At 32.4% G+C, this 6,396-nt stretch overlaps 1 non-coding gene across 1 annotated transcript; it reads right to left on the bottom strand.

Moving 5' to 3' along the window:
• Positions 1 to 5,138: 5,138 nt before the first annotated feature.
• On the bottom strand, positions 5,139 to 5,242 carry LOC111747355. Its single transcript, XR_002783507.1, has one exon. It is a non-coding gene; the product is annotated as a U6 spliceosomal RNA (small nuclear RNA).
• Between the last annotated feature and the right edge of the window lie 1,154 nt (positions 5,243 to 6,396).

Genomic DNA, 6,396 nt, shown 5'->3' on the forward strand with positions numbered 1-6,396 from the left:
GCCAGCCTCTGATGACCCTCAGTGATCCCTGTTTTCTGATATTCATGACCTTGTATACACCCTTTCTATACTAAATCATAGCTGGCCTTATGACTAATTAGAATATGTAGAAGAAGTGATGATGTATAACTTCCAAGGTTAGGTTATAAAAGACAAGTGGCCTTTGCTTTGACCTGTTTAAATACTAGTTTGGAGAGAGCTACCATGTCACAAGGACACTCAAAAGTCCCTGCTTGCCAACAGCCAGCACCAATTTGCCAATCAATCATGTGAGCAAGCCACCTTGGGAGTGGATCTGCCAGCCCCAAAAGCCTTCAAATGACCACAGTCTTGGAATACATCTTGATTTTAACCTCCTGAAAGGCTATAATCCAGAACTACTCATTAAGCTACTCTTAAATCCCTACCTCCTATAAAATATAATAGATAACAAATATTTTTTATTATTTTATGTCACTATGTTTTGGATATTTTTTGTGCAATAAATCAATAAATCTATAAACTCTTCTGAAGACACAAAATGATGATAGGACTTAATGTAGAGAGAAGAAGCCAAGGTCTTAATTTCCTCAGTGAATAAGGGTCATGGTCAGGAGTTAACAAGGATGTGCTAGATAGTGAGTGATGCTGCCAGTGTCTCAGTGAAGCTGGATTTTTTACAGACCTATGAAGAAATGGTTATTTGGAATAGCAGTGAAAGAAATGTTGGATAGCAAACTTACTTCTGAATACCAAAGTACATAAGATATAATAAAATAAAGAAGTTTTTTGAAAGGGTTAGGATAAGTCAAATTCACAAAAGGAAAAAAACAATGTTTATGTTGAGATTTAAGATGCAGAAAATATTCAGTGAAAAGTTGGAGGATGTAGAGGACTGTGGTAGTTATGGAACTGACTATCCATACAGCACAACAGAGGGATAGAGAGGTCTGTTAGTTAAGAGAGGGGAAGGAAGTTAGAGCAGGGTATAGCAGGAGACAGATGACCACAGGCACTTTTCTTTTAAGTAGTAGCCAAGATTATTGGGGTGTGACCCATGATGAATATAAATGACCACTATATTTTTATTAAGTATCAGTACTTAAGAGGCTCCTAACTCTTAGCAAATGTCTGACATGTAGAAGGCACTCATTATATTTATGTTGAATGAGAGATCTCTGGGTCGAAGAAAGAGATTTGAAAGTTATTAAGTTACAGATAGTAGTTCAAACAATAGTGAAAACAGTTACCCATGGTGAGATTCATAAAGTCAAAAACCTCCTGGGAGCGGTAATTGAAATAGAGTCAGGTATTAGTGCACACACTGATGTGAACTTGAATGGAGAATATATAACCCAAAAATATTCAAATATATATATATATATGTGTGTGTGTGTGTGTGTGTGTGTGTGTGTGTGTGTGTGTGTGTGTGTGTAACCAATGGCAACCATTGATATAGAAGAATGGAAAAATGATAGGTATGATTAAGAAAAAAATATTATTTAATTAACATACTTAAATTATTCAGCATTCACTCTAACTTGTCATATTATATCTAAAAGAAGTTGTTTGACCTGCAGCGTCAGCTTCACATGGGGACATGTTAGAAATATCAATGCTTTGACCTAACCTCAGACTTAATGGATTAGAGCCCAGGTACTGACTCCTAAATATGTAATTAGAATATTGCCTTATACCTCCTAGACAAGAAAAAGCTAAAGGAGTTTATCGACACCAATCAGTTTTAAGAAATGTTAAACTTATTTAAGAAAAAAAATAATATGTAAAATAAAATGGCAATAACTACATACCTATCAATAATTACTTAAAATGTAAATGGATTAAAATTTTCAATCGAAAGTCATAGGATGGCTGAATGGATAAAAAAACAAGACCCTTACATATGCTGCCTATAAGAGATTCACTTCAGATCAAAAGACACAGACTGAAAGCAAATGGATGGAAAAAGATATTTCATAAAAATGAAAATGCAAAACAAGAGCTGGGGTAGCAATACTTATATCATACAAAATATACTTTAAAACAAATGCCCCAGCAATTCTACTTCTTGGTATTTACCCAAAAAAACCCAAAACACTAATGTAAAAAGACATATGCACGCATATGTTCATTGCAGCATTATTTACAATAGCCAAGATACAGAGGCAACCTAAGTGTTCACCAACAAATGAATGGATAAAGAAGAAGTGGTACATGTATACAATGGAATAATACATGCCATAAAAAAAGGATGAAATTTTGTCATCTGCACCAATATGAATAGACCTAGAGGGTATTACACTAAGTAAAATAAGTCACACAGAAAAAAGACAAATACCATATGATATCACTCATATGTGGAATCTAAAAAACAAAATAAATGAACAAACAAAACAGAAATAAACTCATAGAGAACATTTTGATGTTTGTCAAATGGGGAGTGTTGAGGGGTGGGTGAAAAACGGAAGGGATTAAGATGACCAAATCGCCAGCTATAAAAACAGTCGTGGGGATGTAAAGTACAGCATAGGGAATATAGTCAATAATATTGTAATAACTATGTATTGTGTCAGATGGGTACTAGACTTATTGGGGTGATCAGTCTGTAAGTTATATAAACAAATTTCTAATCACTATGTTGCACACCGGAAACTAATATAATATTGTATGCGAACTGAAAAAATAAATTTTAAGGGTATTGCCTAATACCTTGTCTAATAAGCAATTCTATGTGTGCACTTTAGAGGCATGCTCAATTCCACGTGGAAAGTATTTGGTGTATTCTAGGACAAATACTTTCTCATCATTATAATATCCTGCTGTGGGAAAATATTTATACCATTTCTTACAAGTGATTATTGTAATTTTAAAAATATTTAAGTGATGCAAAGCTGACTTTTACATATGTAACATACCATATTTAAATATTCTTAACTTTAGAAAGTTCTTAGGTTTTCGAACTAATATCTGACTCTAAGGAATTCGGGCTTTTACACACTTCTAAGTGTAACCTTGGGAAGGGTACTTAATTTCTCAGAGTCACACAGGATGCTATAATAAATCAGAACAGGGATATCCAGTCAACTGTGGGGAATGATTTGTGATTCTAAATTCCTCAGCACAAGATACTTTTTCTTAACCCTATGTGGAACTAAAGTTTTAAATGCAACATACACACACAACCTCAAAGTAGGAAACAATAAATCAATAAATGTGTCATGTATTTGCCATGTAAGCATATCATCTTTAATTCCTTATCTTTCATCCTCTTAATTTAGTTCATGTGAACTCCAAAAATGATTGTGCAAAAATTGTTCCTATGTTCACATGCATTTAATATAGATCTATGTTAAAAATTTAATCTTTTCTTATTATCTGCATTTAAATATCTGTGTACCATATGTTCTATTTATAGTCAGCTTACATAAAAACAACAGTTGCCCTAAAAAAATAATTACTGGGAAAGAACCAGGGTATAATTAAGCAACCATGGGCATTTGCTGGTAAAAAAATATATATTTGACTGAAAGCAACTCTGCATGTTGAAATGGGAATAGAAAAACATCTATGGGCATGTTGCTTCTCTTTCAGGAGCAACCAAATTTCAGATTTAATTAGATAACTATATTCTCCATGTGTATTTTTATTACTTGTAAATCACCAGGCTTCCATGATTCTCATAGTTCACATAAAGAGAACTGATATCTTAATATGTAAACAACAGAGACTGAACCTAAAATGTATCTATAGAATAGCTTGATCACTAAAAGAGTGTATTAAATAATTATTTATGAATTTTAACTTCATGGAATCCCAAATTTGCCTTGTATATTTCACTGACTTTAAATCTGTCTTGGTAGGCCTGTTATTTTGAAAGTTAGTGGAATATAAAGAGATGTTTTGTTTTTTAAATAGGAGTAAGTCTAATACTGGGACCATACATAGAATAATTTCAACACGTTTGTATTAAATTGGTCAACAGTAGGATGAGTGTTGATGCTAGAAACTAAAACATTTCTACTTATTGAATCTTGTTTTGATTTTTAATGCATTTGTCTCTAAACCGAATGTTTTAAAATTGTTTATTATCTTTTTAAATATACATAATGAAAATAAATTTTAACAGGAGCTCAGGGAAAAGCAGATCTTCCTTCCACTTTGGATCCTCTGCCCCAAATTCCTATTAATAGATTTTAGTATCCTTTAAAGTATTTTCTGTCCTTTTCTCCTTTATAGCACATACTAGACAATTAATATTTGAGTAAGTATACAAATCTATATGTATGTATGCATATGTATGTCTTTCTCTCTACATATAATATTATAAAAATAAGAAGTATGTATTCTGTTGTAGACTTTATTTTTATTTTTGTTTTGTAGGTGGGTTTGTATGTTCACTTTATCTTAGAGATGCTTCCAGTATATATAGATCTAATTTTACTACATAAGAATTTCTAAATGTTCCATAATAATAATATTTAATCAGACCAAATTATTAGGCATTTATTTTCTACTATTTTATTGTTACAAGTAACATTGCCAAAATTATCTTTTTTATGCATCTGGGGGACATTATCGTATGTATATCTATAGGACAAAGTGAAGTTGCTGGGTTAAAAGGTCTGTGCATTTTAATTTTTGACAGAAACTGACAAGTTATCCTCAAATCAGTGGCATTTTTAAAACATGACTGTATTGCAGGCAGTCCATTCAGAAATTCAAAAATCTCCATTACCCATTTTCTCCCATACCAATTTACTCCAAATAAGCATAGATACCTTTATTTTAAAAAGTCTGCTGTTCAGTTATCAAACAAGTCCCTTTTTTCCAGTGTCCTCATGTCCTCACATAAACATAAAATCTAAGTAAAAATATCATATCTGTCTGGCAAGCATAGCTTCAACACATAAGTCCTGGGTCCCTTTCCAGTCAGATTGTCACACCTTATCCCCCTGCTCCAAAGGTGTTGAACCAAGTCACAATCCTGCTGACAAAGATTTTGAGTGCTTATTTGTTTACCTACAACCTTGTCACCATTACCTTTTTCTCAAATGTGTTAATATTTGCCAGTATGTCAAGACAACTAAAGGTGTCTCATTATTTTACCAGGCATTTATATCAAAATTATAAAAGTGAATGAGAATTCCATTCATTTCATTAAAATTCTGGATAACTTCATAAGCCTGTTCATCATTCTTTATCAAGAGCTACGCTAATTTTCTCATTATTGATCTAATATTACTACATGACTTCCGAAGTAAACACCCAAGGCTAATTGACTTGTAAACAAGTTTTAAATTTAAAAAATTACAGGCAAGTTCCTAAGTGGATGGTAGATGTGTCCCCATGGACAGATGAAAAGTTAGAGAAGTCACTACAGTGGCAATTGTTATAATAAAAAGAACCAAACAAAAGAATGTTTATTGAACATATATTATTTAGTAAATAAGGTATGATCTAAGCCTTAAAGATGAGAAAAATGGCAAAAAAAAAAAAATTCATTGAACTGAAGCAAAGAATTAGACACTGTGAGAGATCTCCCTACCCAAGCATTTTAAGGTACAAGTTAGTACTACAGCTTTATAGAGGAGGGAATGGAGGCTCAGAAATTTTATTCACCCACTTAATGATAGAGGAAGAATTTAAAACCAATCTGTCTCTTTTCATAACTGAAATTCTTTTCATAATACCATATTTGTTTTTATCAATATGAAGATCTAATGAGAATCATTAAAAATCTCAAAAATCATAATAACTACAGAGATTGATAGGACTCCAAGAGGAACAAAGAGGTAGGGAAAGCAAAAAAAAGAGAGTTGTCTTTGATGTTTTGCATTTGGGAAATTGTGAACTGGCCCCTTCAACACAGTGAGTAAAGAAAGGTCTTTAACTCTGAATTGGACACCTTGGCTGCTGGAGCTGTGTCCCAGACTTCTTTTTCTTTTTTCTTTTTTTTCTTTTTTTTTTTTTTTTGGTCGGATTTTGACATCTGCATCTCTCATTCATTCTCAACAATTACAATTGTATTCACTCTTCATATAGCTGTAGGTCATACAATAGTTTATATTCTCCCTGAATATGAGTTCATTGTAAGTGATTTAATGTGACAGGAGAGAGAAAATTGTGTTGGCAGACTGTTACTAAATGTAATTACTCACCAGATCCAACCCCAATCAATTAACCACAGTATTAAACAACATAAATTCTGGATTATTTTCTATGAGAAAGGTTGCTACTCCTGTTTCTTCTCAATTAACAATTTCACTTTTTTCATCTACTATGCAGTCATAGCCAATAAATCTGTGTTGATTTGTTATAATCATGCTTTATATTTACATGGCAATTGCAATTTTTAAAGTACTTTCATATCTACTCACTCATTTCAGCTCCATCATTCAATAACTCATTAATGAAAGC

This window comes from Pteropus vampyrus, unplaced genomic scaffold (genome assembly GCF_000151845.1).
Source record: "Pteropus vampyrus isolate Shadow unplaced genomic scaffold, Pvam_2.0 Scaffold218, whole genome shotgun sequence".
NCBI lineage: Eukaryota > Metazoa > Chordata > Mammalia > Chiroptera > Pteropodidae > Pteropus > Pteropus vampyrus.